Consider the following 13,124-nt stretch of genomic DNA (forward strand, 5'->3'; position numbering starts at 1 on the left):
TGATAGAAGAGTAAGTCCCTTTGACTAATTTGCAGCTGCTTTCCTGAGATGTACAGACTCCTATCTAAGAATTTTTCCTGGCACTATTACAGATTGATTAATGCTCTGTGCCTGCAAATGAATCACAAACAGTGTTGACTGTGCCGTTTACAGATCAGGTATGAATGGTACTACATGTACCCTGGCACAAATAAGGGCTTTGTTTATGCATGTATTTGTATGCATGAATTATATGCATGGCATGTAGAAAGTTTTCAAACTTGTGGAACACTCTCTGCTGTATTGTCTCCTCGGCCTTCAGTAGCTTCTGTACCAGTTGCCTCAGTTCTTGCAAATGTCTCTGCGATGAGCCACATCTTAATATCATTTTCATCAATACTGCCTGTGGATGGCTTAACATCTTTAAAACGTGGATATTGGATATTGGTTTCGCTGGCATGGTGCAATATCTGATTAACGTCACAATGTCTGTAAAATCTACCTCCACACAACTGTTGGATGCTGCATGGTTATTGGACTGTCATCTGGTTGTTTCCATTGATAAATTGTGTTAGTAACCTTGAGACTGGATTATTTCAATATTTTTTTTGTGGAGTTACCCTCTGGGTCCAGAAGTTGCAGCTAGTACAGAATGCTGCAGCTAGGTTGCTGTCTGAGGCATCCTGTTATCAGTATCTAACATCTCTGTTGAAGAATCTACACTAGTTGATTCTTTGCTACCAGGCTAAATGCAAGATTTTTAGTATACAAACTTAGGACCTCGTTATTTCACAAACCACCTTTTCCCATACTGCCCTGTTCACTCAGACTCCCTTCTGATATACAACACGGGGCAGGCAGCAAGTGCATGACAAAAACCTGTTTTTAATTCAGTCAAGTTCCATTAGATTTGTGAATTTATCTTTCTTGTTTTATACTTAGTTTTGCTGTCAGTGTACACCACTTGGAAACATTTTATATTAGCAGACTATAAATGTTTGTTTACTGTTACTGTAAACAAACAAACTGCAAGGGCAGCTGTATGGTATTTTTACCATCAGAAGTACCTTTCATGAAACCCACATTGTCTCCTGCAACAAAAATATCTCTCTCCTTTACAATATCTGTAGGCGCATATACACTGTAGTTGTTGGTAATGCCAAACCATCTTTCAGCTATTTTAGTTTCATATTGATGAAGGCAGTTATATTCTATAGACAAAACCATGTGCATGGAGAAACTCGGGAACCTTTTTCTTCCTTGTAGCTCGACAAAAGCACAATCCTGCAGCCATTTGGTGCAGCAGGACACATGTAGACTACAGGGGTATTTTATGTAACCAATACCATGCATGTCCTTCCTCTCAATGAACAGCATGGCAACAGCAGTTTCTGATATGTTCAATGCACACTTCTTTCTGAAGCCATACCTCTGAACCTGCCACAAATAATACACCTAAAGAATAAATACACCTCTAGAGGAACATGTTCCACAGTTACATGAACATCCATCTTATTACCATATTAAAAAACCTTCAGAAGGACACATACTGCATCACACAAACACCTCGTATTCATCTCTCTCTCGTTATTTTTCTAGCCCAGCTGAACTCCTATTTATAAAGAAACACTATAAAAACATTTATTTCTACCCTGTTTGTTTAACTTAGCATCTTAACGGTTGTTCTTACCTATCCAAATCTAGTACAAATTTAGAGAGCATAAAATGACAGTTATTTTGATTCATGAATGGTTGCTGTACAATCATAAATGATGAAGATACTGCCAGTTTTGTGGGCAAAATGGCAGCCATTTTGAATGCCCCTCCTGCAGCACTTGTGGGCATGGAAATGTAAATTCTGAACCATTTTTTTTTAAAAAAATGCATGAATGTTGTGTCACAAATTTCCAACTAAACCCACACCAGCTCTAGAAACCCCAAGCTGCATACTTGGTGAAAACACTGGAGAAAAGATGGAACACATCTAACTGCTACATCACAGACCCTGTGGTGGCCTTCAGATGACACACCAGTGCTACTTGCTATTTAGCTAACACAGAACTTCCTAAGCTTCCAGCCTGAGGTTTCTGGAGCTGGTATGGGAGTGTGACATGGCAGTTCAGGACAGATCTGGGCAGTCCTTGGTTCCTTCGCAGGTGGGAGATCTTGGGGTCCAGGGGCATAAGCGGTTAAGGGTTCTCTCAGCCTATGCTTCAGTGTCCTCTCAGCTGGGTTCTCATTTGCTTCAGGCGACAAAGTAGATGATTTGGAGGGAATGCCTGTAAAATGGCGACCGAGAAGGACGCTTAGTTCGGAGCTCGGCTGTGCTCTGCCCTTCAATGACTTACTCTGTGTGCTGCCGTCGCAGTTGTTGCGGTTTGTCGCTGCTGCCTGTCGCTGCTGCCTGTTGTCGCCGTGTTCGGGCTGGGCTGGGCTGGACTGGCGTTGCTTCCGCTGCCTGTGCTTGGTGCAGCTTCGTCGTTTGCGGTCTCGGCCGCTGTGGCGCCGCGGTCTCGGATTTTGGCGGCCGCCGCTGTTGTCGGTCTGGGCGTGGCTCCTGCCGCGACCGGCTGCTGGGGCGTGGCGGGCCGAGTCGGGCCATTGCTGCATGACTGGGACGTGGGCGCTGCCGTTGCCGCCACCGGGGCGCTCTGCCTCTGTGCCACCGCCGTTTGTCTGGGCGGCTGCTGCTGCGGCTGCTGCTCGGGCGAGCGTTGTTGTTCACATGGCTGTCGTTATCATCGTCGCGACCGTTGTCGCCATCTGTCGTCATCTGCTGTTTACCTGGATGCGGGCGTTGTCGTCGCCGCTATTATCACCGTTGTTGCTGAGTGTGAATTGGAGGGATTCAGCTGTTGCTGTGGTTCCCTCTTGGGGTGCGTGTTATCATCATCGTTGCTGCGGCTCTGGTTATTATTACCATCTTATGTGGGACAGGCTGCTGTTGTCGACATTGTGAACGCGGACGTTACTGCTACTATTGCTGCAGCTCCCGGTTGCTGCCATCATTTTGGCCACTACCACCTTGGCCAAGCCGGACCGCTGCTGTCCCCGCTTCTTTGAGTGCTGAGTGTTGAGTGTTTAATGCCTGTTGCTACTGTTTTAATTGTGGATTGTGATTAGTGTGAATGTGTTTGAATGATTATTTGCATGTGTGAGTTTGAATCTATGTGTAGTTAATTGTGAATTGTGTTGTGTGTAAATGAATTTGAATGAGTATATGAGTACGTGAGTGTGAACCTATGTGTATTTTATTATGTGCCTGGGAGAGAGGACCTTGTGCCGAGCGGAGGGACTTTTGGGGGCCCCAATTAATGTAGTGACGGGTAATGGGAGGTATGGTGTTGTGAGGAGAACATGCCAGATAAGGGGAACTCGTCCCAGACAAGTTGTGCCTGTGCCTTGTCCTCCTCACATCCGCAGGACTGTTGGTTGTCCTATCAGCCAGCTCTCGGATCTCCAAGTGTTGCTTCTAAACGCCAGATTGGTACATAATAAAATCTCCCTCGTCCACGATCTGATTGTTGATGAGGGCGCCGACCTGGCATGTGTAACCGAGACCTGGGTGGGTGATCAGGGAGGAGTTACTCTCTCCCAGCTTTGCCCACCTGGGTATATGGTTCAACACTGTGGTAGATCCGAGGGTCGGGGAGGCGGGGTAGCTGTGGCCTATAGGAGTTCTCTATCGCTCATCAAGCACCCTGTCCAGGTGACGACTGGCTTGGAGTGCCTCCACCTTGTGCTGGGTCAAGGAGACAGACTGGGAATTTTGTTGGTGTACCGCCCACCCTGCTGCCCAACAGCTTCCCTAACTGAGCTGACAGAGGTAGTCTCGGAGGTATTGTTGCAGTCCCCCAGACTATTGGTACTGGGAGACTTCAACATCCATGCCGAGGCTGCTCTATCTGGGGCGGCTCAGGACTTCATGGCCTCCATGGCAACCATGGGGCTGTCTCAATTTGCTACTGGCCCAACGCATGTGTCGGGGCATACTCTTGATTTGATCTTTGCCACTGGACATGGAGATGGTGATCTGGAGGTGGGGAGTTTTTCATCGACTCCATTGTCATGGACAGATCACCTCTTGCTGAAGTTTAGGCTTACAGCGACCGTTTCGCTCCGCAAGGGTGGGGGACCTATTAAGTTGGTCCGACCTCGGAGACTAATGGATCGTCAAGGTTTTCAAAGGGCTCTGGGGGATTTTCCGGCTGATAAGACTGGTGCTCCTGTCGAATCCCTGGTCGAACTGTGGAACACAGAAATGACCCGGGCCGTGGACACGATCGCTCCTGCGCACCCTCTCCCATGTCGAGCTCATGCAGCTCCATGGTATACCCCGGAGCTGAGAGCGATGAAACAAGAGAGGAGGAGGCTTGAGTGCAGATGGAGGCGTACTCCTGACGGATGCAATTATGCCTTGGTAAATGCCTCTACGAAATTGTATACAGAAGCGGTGAGGGCAGTGAAAAAGCAATATTTCACTGCCACCATTAAATCCTCTCTCAACCGTCCAGCGGAGCTTTTTAGAATTGTCCGAGGGCTTCTACATTCCATCCCTCAGGATATCAGAGAACCATCAGTAACCCGCTGTAATGAGTTCGCTGGGCACTTCCAAGATAAAATCTCATGCATCCGCCGGAACTTAGACTCCAATATTATGGCAGTTGAACCTAATGAGGTATCCGGAGCACGCCCTTGTCCTCATTTGTTGGATGAGTTTCAGTTGGTGCAGCTTGAGGAAGTTGACAAGGTACTCGGACTGGTGCGTGCAACCACTTCTGTACTTGATCCTTGCCCCTCTTGGCTAGTGAAAGCTGCCAGGGTTGAAACAGCCGGCTGGGCCAGGGAAGTGATAAATGCCTCCTTGAGAGAGGGAGTGGTCCCTAGTTGTTTGAAAGAGGCAGTAGTGAGACCACTCCTGAAGAAACCTTCCTTGGACCCAGATAATTTGAACAACTACAGACCGGTGGCGAATGTTCCCTTCTTGGGCAAGGTCTTGGAACGGGTGGTTGCCAGCCAGCTCCAGGTGCTCTTGGATAAAACGGATTATCTTGATCCATTTCAATCCGGTTTTAGGCCCGGTTTCGGCACTGAAACGGCCTTGGTCGCCGTGTATGATGACCTATGTCGGGAGAGAGACAGGGGAAGTGTAACTCTGTTGATTCTCCTTGATCTCTCAGCGGCTTTTGATACCATCGACCATGGTATCCTTCTGGGGAGACTCACGGAGTTGGGAGTTGGAGGTACTGCTTGTCAGTGGCTCCGCTCCTACTTGGTGGACCGTCTCCAGAAAGTAGGGCTTGGGGAGAACTGCTCGATACCCTGGACTCTCCATTGTGGAGTCCTGCAGGGATCGGTTCTGTTCCCCATGCTTTTTAACATCTATATGAAGCCGCTGGGCGCGGTCATCAGGAGTTTTGGAGTGCGTTGTCACCAGTATGCTGATGACACGCAACTCTATTTCTCCTTTTCATCCTCCTCAGGTGAGGCTGTTAATGTGCTGAACCGTTGCCTGGCCGTGATAATGGACTGGATGAGAGCTAATAAACTGAGGCTCAATCCTGACAAGACTGAGACGCTGTTGGTGGGTGCCTTCTCGGCCCAGATGGTGGATGTTCAACCTGTTCTGGATGGGGTTACACTCCCCTTGAAGGAACAAGTTCGTAGCTTGGGGGTTCTTTTTGATCCATTCCTGTCTCTTGAGGCTCAGGTAGCCTCGGTGGCACGGAATGCCTTCTACTACCTTCGGTTGGTAGCCCAGCTACGTCCCTATCTGGACAGTGACGACCTCGCCTCAGTTGTGCATGCTCTGGTAACCTCAAGATTGGATTACTGCAATGCGCTCTACATGGGGCTGCCTTTGAAAACAGTTCGGAAACTACAGCTAGTGCAAAACGCAGCAGCCAGACTGTTGACGAGGACCAGACGGTCTGCACATATAACATCTGTCCTGGCGCGTTTACACTGGTTACCTATCTGTTTCCGGGCCAAATTCAAAGTGCTAGTTTTGACTTATAAAGCCTTACATGGTGCGGGACCACAATACCTGGCGGAACGACTCTCCCAATATGAACCTACCCACTCACTACGTTCAACATCAAAGGCCCTCCTCTGAGTTCCGACTCACAGAGAAGCTCGGAGGGTTGTAACGAGATCTAGGGCCTTTTCAGTGATGGCCCCCGAACAATGGAATAGTCTCTCCGACGAGGTGCGCCTGGCGCCTACACTTCTATCTTTTCGGCGCCAGGTTAAAACTTTTTTATTTTCCCAGGCATTTTAACATATTTTATTGTTGTTAATATATACCAGGCTGTTAAATATTTAATATGTATGCTTTTAGTGTTTCTATTGTTATTTTATTGTATTGTATTGTATTGTATTTACTTTGTGCTGTGCACCGCCCAGAGAGCCTTTGGCTTTGGGCGGAATAAAATAAATAAATAAATAAATAAAATAAGAGTGAATAGATATACTCATTTTAAAAGAGGGACCCAAGCCTATGTTATTGGTAAAGGATTGGGTGTTTACTACCCTGCTAAGGAAGGATGACCAGTTCAAGAGGCCCAAGGCAAAGAGGACCTGGGAGAAGTGATTGTCAAGGTATACTATTTGTGTGAGTTTGGGTGGGTGCTGCAGGCGCAGTTGTGGACCTCTTTTTTAGTAAAGTACAGTATTTGGATGTTATTCACAGAGCTTATTACTCACATTTATATGAGATGGTCTAATACATCAGGGGCTGATCTGTGGAACTTTGCAACGATTTGAAGGAATTGCCTTGCCCCAGGTGGTCTGAAAGCAGTATCTGGAGGGGAGTCAGCAAGAAGAGAGTCCTTTGTTAAAGGTTCTTTGTGGTTTCCTTTCACACAGTTTCAATTCACTGGAGTTTTCTGCAGGATAGTCTCTGCACTGGGCTACTCCCTGGGAGTACGCCTGTTTCTTTTGGAATTGGGGCTGTCAGTGTGGCTGCAGAGTTGGGCATGCAGCAGGAGGTTGTAATGGTGGTTGGCAGGTGGTGCTCTAGGGTGTATCAGACATATGTGAACCTTGGTGGCTCATCTGGCACTAAGGGTCATTCTTAGAAGTAGCAGGGTGTGGTCCTTCCTCTTGTTGCAGATTGTTTGCCCCTGGAGGTATGGGTCATAGCCTCATGTACTAGGCAGTGAGGTGAATGTGAGTGGTGGCTGTAGATCCTGGCTCCCCTTGGAATCGGAATCATCTGGCAAATATTTGTTGGCTAGGGGTCTGGGGCATGGAGTGGACTGCATTGGTTCTCAGGCTGCTGAACATGGAAACTCTTCCTGTGCTCCTCATATTTTGGTCATACACTAGGAGAAGGATCCAGTGAAGAAATCAGGCATGCAGCTCATCGTGATGGGCATTGGGAATTTCACTGAAATCTTGCAGATCTTCTCCACAATCATACTGGCTTGAGTTGAAATGTTACTTGGGATGGTATAGGCAGGAGCTAGAGATCCCAAGGCCACTGAGAGGGCATAGAAGAAGGTTAACACTAAGACTGTCCGAGTGGTGACTTGTTGGGCTGGAGTGAGACAACCTGGGCCTTGCTTCATCTTTACTGGAGCAAAGCCATTCACTTCTTGAATGAGAGGTGTAATATGTACATTAGAAATATGCTTCATGGGCTAAGGTTTAGTGTTCTTTGTTGGAGATGTTGTATGGAAGGGATTATGAATCTGGCTTGTGGCGGGGGGGGGAAGAGAGCCAAATGGTGTTGGCCCCTCCCTGTGGCAGGTGAACCAGTGGTGGAACAGCAAAACTGATTTACCCAATTTGACATCAGGTAAGAGGGAAATAGGCTAGCTGCTTGAACTGTTGACAGGTAAGTGTGTGTAGGTCTGGGTGGCAGCATAAGCTTGTGCTCCTCTCCACAGAATGGCAGCTTGCCATATCTCAGGCAGCTCACAACAGCCAGGACAAGTCTCAGGGGATTAGGGATATTAAGGGTCTCTCCTTCACTGTCCTTTCGGGATTCTGCAGCTGTTAGTTTCAATATGAAAAATTTGAATAGCTGTTTAACAATAAAGTTGTGGCCTATTTTAATCTAAAATACTAATTTCCATCTCTTATTTGTCCTTGCAATTGAGTGAGGGTCAGAATTTGTTGCAAGCAAAAAGGTAGTGCCTGGTGATCCGAGAAATGAAAAGAATCTGTGGTGCAATTTCTGAAAAATCCCAAGACTGATAGACTTTACAAAGCTTTCAGGAAACGTCATGTTTGCTACCTTCTGGTTTCAAAACGGCAGTCCAAACAAGTGATGAAGATTACATTTGTTTTAACATATTGCTGTGAGTTTGGAGGTTGGAATGGACTATTCCTGTGGGTCCCCTTCCAGCCTCTGATTTGGAATCCTGTGCCTTGGGGTGAGGGTTGGCTCGGCTGGCCAGATGAGTTTCTTTTGTTAAGCTAATAGAGTGGCCAGGTTGTTAATGGGTCTATTAGGTGCCCAGCAACTGGTGAAAGGCACAGGAAGATCCTTTTGCCATTGAAACTCTTCAGGAAAGCCTCCCCCGCCCCCGGCGGCTAGCAGAGGTTTGTGCTTTGAGTGTGTTTAGAATTGTCTGAGAATGCCTGGGAACTGGGTCAGGCAGAGAGGCTGGCTCTCTGCACCATGGTTTTAGGATGCCTCCTGTAACACTGATGGGAAAGCTGGATATTGGACTGCTGATGCCTTGAACCCCTCCATCCTAAGCTCAGGTTGGAATGTGTGTAAATAAATAAACCATATTTCATAAAGACACCACAGTCTCTGCTGACCTTCTTCCCAAGGAAACCAAACCCAGGGCGAGTGCAGGGACCTCTGAAATCTCACCGCTCAGAGATTGGGGAGGCGCGCAACAATATTATTGACAGACACTGTCTCAGATATTCCATATTATAGGTGGTATTTAATGCTAGGCCTACTCAAGAGTAGAACCTCTGAAGTTAATAGACATGACTAACTTAGATTCAGAAATCTCAATGGGCCTACTCTGAGCAGGACTTGGTTGAATACAGCCCAATATTTGCCTTGAACTTTCTAGATGAAAAGAAATGAAAAGCTGAGCAAAAGGTACAGATTATTGCCAGTAATAATGCACAACAGTAGTACTAGAAATATACCAATATGAGTTAGCCATACAGCACTAAAAAGAAGTAGAAGTAGTACAAAACTCAGTTTCAAGTAGTTCAGCTTTGATGCAATAGTGAACAAAAGCCAAATAAAATATTCAGATTAGACAATAACATTAATATGTCATCAACGTTAGAATGACTAGCAGAAATACAGATTTAGCAGCTGGGCATGAACTCCTTAACAGAGAGCAGGCTCTCTTATGAGCAGTTTCATGAGGCCTAGAAGTCATCCATCGGGGGGGGGGACCTTTACCTATTTGATAAATATAAACACAGAACTCCAGAAACAGCAATAGCTTAAATGGGAAGACGTTAAAAAGGTGAGTGGATAGACTTTCTTCATGCAAGCTGTTATTATCTCCTGTCAAGGTATACACTGGTTTTGATCACCCTGGAGTTGTCATATGATTGAACCAGTAATACAGGTTTCACATTTCCTGTGGTTAAGAGTTCACACCTCCTCCAGAATTCAAGCCAATTCATGTAAAGCTAGTTCCCCCACCCTGGTCTGGAACACAGAAAGGCAATATAAAAATATTGTTCTAATGAACAATGTGAATTGCCTGTGACGTTTTGAAAATTATATCATATTAAAGCAAGTTTACCTCAGTCTTGTAAATCAGCCCACAAATATTAGTCGCCTGCTATGAATTGGCAGAGGAGGGGCCGAGAGCTCTATCCCTCCTGCCCATTACATTTCAGTGCTGGGTGTGGAAGATGGTGCACAGCCTATTTCGTTTCTATGCTGCATGCAGAAGAGCACTATTCTTCAACTTTGGGTCCTCAGATGTTGTTGGACTATTATTATTAGAATTTATTACTTGCCCTTCACCCAAAGGTCCCACGGCAGGTTACAACAAACACATAATTAAAAACAGTTAAAAACAACCTAAACAACATCACAGAAAACAGGGTGGGTCCTAAAAATATACTTCTCAAGTGTCGAAGCCAGGTTAAAGAGGTGCATCTTCAGCATTCACCAAAAGTTGTACAATGAAGTTGCCAAAAGCACCTTGGTGGGGAGTTCCACAGCTTAGGCCCTTAGGGGCTGCTCTCTCCCAGGGCTGCCCTCCCCTTAAACATCTGAGGGTGGCAGGACTACCAAAAGGGACCCTTCTGCTGATCTCGGCACCTGAGAGGGTCTGTAGGGAAGGAGGTGGTCTTTCAGATATTTGGGACCTAAGTTGTTGAGGGCTTTAAACACTAATGTGAGCATGTTCAGCTGGGTCTGGAAACGAACTGGCAACCAGTGCAGCTGTTTTAAAACAAGGGTTACATGAGTTCTAAAGGAAACCCCAGCCAGTAATCTGGCTGCTGCATTTTGGTCCAGTTGAAGTTTCTGAATCGTCTTCAAGGGTCCCCGTGTAGAGCGAATTGGAATAATCCAGTCTGGAAGTTACCAGAACATGGAGCACTGGGGCCAAGTCTTCTCTGTGCAAAAGGGGCCGAAGTTGGGAAACCAGCCGGAGCTGGAAAAAGGCACTCCTAGCCATGAGGCCACCTGAACAACCTAAACATCACAGTGCAGCATTGGATCAAGGAGTACCTCCAGGCTGCGGACCTGCTCCTTCAAGAAAACAGCAACCCCATCCAGAACAGGCTATCTTCTCACCTCCTGGACATGAGAACTCTCAACACATAACACCTCTGTCTTTTCAGGATTCATCCTCAATTTATTGCCCACATCCAGCCCATCACTGCCTCCAAGCATTGGTACAACACCTCAACTGCTGATTCAGATGGAATAGAGAGGTAGAGCTGGGTGTCATCTGCATATTGATGGCACCTCACTCCAAATCTCCTGATGACAGCTCCCAGTGGATTCAGGTAGATGTTAAATAGTGGGGGGGGGATGACAACAAGATGGAACCCTGCGGATCACCACAGGATAATTTCAATGGTGTTGAACAGCAGCCTCCTATAACTACTTTTGGGAAGCACCTCTGGAGGTATGAGCAGAACCACTGAAGCACAGTGCCCCCAACCCCAACCTCCTTGAGATGTTCCAGAAAGATGTGGTCCACAGTATCAAAAGCTGCTGAGAGATCAAGCAGAATAAGCAGAGACGCATTCCCCCCCACCCCGACAAATGTCATCAACCAGGCAACCTAGGCAGTTTCAGTGCCATGGCCAGGCCTGAAGCCAGACTGGAACGGATCCAAATAATCAGTCTCCTCCAAGCATGCTTGAAGCCACCACCTTCTAAAGCACCTTGCCCCAAAAGGGGATATCTGCCACTGGGTGATAGTTGTTTAACACTTCTGGTTCCAGGGAGGTCTTCTTAGGAGAGGACGCATCACCACCTCCACAGATGGTACCTCCCCTCCTCCAGTGAAGCATTAAACACTCCCTGGACCCACCCAATCAGTTCCCTACGGCTAGTTCTCAGCAGCCAGGATGGGCAAGGGTCAAGGGGGAGGTGGTCAGCAGCACTTCTTCAAGCAGCTTGTCCTTATCTTCAGGCTGCAATAATTGAAACTGATCCAATGCAGATGGAACAGACTGCACTGGACACCTCCGTTGGACTTGCCCTAACTACGGCATCCAACTCTGTCTGAATCTGATCTATTTTATCCCTGAAGTGCCTTGCAAAGTTGTTACAACAGGCCTCCGAGGGTCTCAGAGCAACACTCTCTTCGTCAGATGACAAAAGCCCATTCACCAATAGGAAAAGCTCTGCAAGCCGGCTACTTACAGCTGCAATGGTGGCAGAGAAGTAGGCTTTCTCTGCCGCCACCACTGCCACATGGCAAGCATGATAGTGCAGTCTTATCCATGTTCAGTCAGGTTTGACCGAGATTTGTATTGTACCACCTCTGCTCCAGCTGCTGACCTGTTTCATTGCATGCAGATCACTGGAATACCAAGGTGACCTACATGCTCCACAGCAATGATGGGGGCACTCAGGAGCAATCATGTCAATGGCTCTATGCATCTCACTATTCCACAGTGAGACAAGAGCCTTGACAGGAGCACCACCCATGCCAGCCAGAAAATATCCCAGAGCATTCAAGAATCCATCAGATTTCATAAATCTCCAAGGGTGGACCATCTCAATGGGTCCCCCACCCTTGCAGAATGGAGTAGCTACATTCAACCCAAACCTTACCAGGGAATAGTCCATTCATAACAACAGACTCACAGTGAATCCTCCAATCTTACAGAGTAGTATTAATCAGCACTGTGGCAAAGACCAGGTCGAGGTATGTCTAGCCAAATGTGTTGGGCTATTGATGTACTGGGACAGTCCCATGGTTGTCGTGGAAGCCATGAAGTCCCAAGCTGGCCCATTTGAGGCAGCCTCAGTGTGGATACTGAAGTCCCCCAACACCACCATGAAAAGGTTTTGCAGCACCACATCCGAGATTACTTCTACCAGCTCGGTTAGGGAGGTTTTAGGGGTGGATGGCACACTAATGACAGCCCTGTTCTGTCTCTCTGGCCCAACACCACAAACACTTCCTCAAGCCCTGACACAGTGCGGATTGGTCTCCTGGTAAGGGAGATTGAATGTTTATGTATGATTGCAACTCCCCATCCCTCTGACCTGGAATGGTGCTGCACCAAGTACCCAGACAGACACAGCTGGGTTAGCACTGGGCCATTGAGTTCACTTGCCCAGGTCTCAGTTATACATAACAAGTCTGCTCCCTCATCCATGATCAAATCATGGATGTTTTGTTTTGGGCAGACCTGGCATTTATCAACATCTCCGCAAGGCCAGGGGATTGGCTAACCGGCATTCCCAAATTCTGAAACACAGCAGATGAAGCATGGCCTTTGATGTAACTAGCTCTCCTCTTCCTCCCCTCTACACCTTCGCTTACCACCATATCTTCCCCTACCTACCATCACAGGAATGGCAGTCCCGCTCCTAACCCTTGCCTGTTCCTGGCCAAGACACATATTTCCCTGACACACCCCTAGTAAACAAAGATATGCAGCAGAAGTTGGTGGCAGGGAACATCAAACTAGGAAACAGTTAAACAAAGAAAACTATCAGACACAACTCA

General features: G+C 47.2%; 1 protein-coding gene across 11 annotated transcripts in view; it reads right to left on the reverse strand.

The window, feature by feature from the left end:
* Positions 1–13,124, reverse strand: part of PTPN3 (protein tyrosine phosphatase non-receptor type 3) — a 229,171-nt gene that overhangs the window by 159,475 nt on the left and 56,572 nt on the right. The window contains exon 2 of one of the 11 annotated variants that reach the window (XM_061589648.1): positions 6,685–6,781. The exons of the other annotated variants lie outside the window; for them this stretch is intronic. The gene's annotated coding sequence lies outside the window, so the exon portion shown is untranslated. The remainder of the gene's footprint in view (positions 1–6,684; positions 6,782–13,124) is intronic. 11 annotated transcript variants of the gene reach the window in all.

The sequence above is a fragment of the Rhineura floridana genome, chromosome 11 (genome assembly GCF_030035675.1).
Source record: "Rhineura floridana isolate rRhiFlo1 chromosome 11, rRhiFlo1.hap2, whole genome shotgun sequence".
NCBI classification, from domain to species: domain Eukaryota; kingdom Metazoa; phylum Chordata; class Lepidosauria; order Squamata; family Rhineuridae; genus Rhineura; species Rhineura floridana.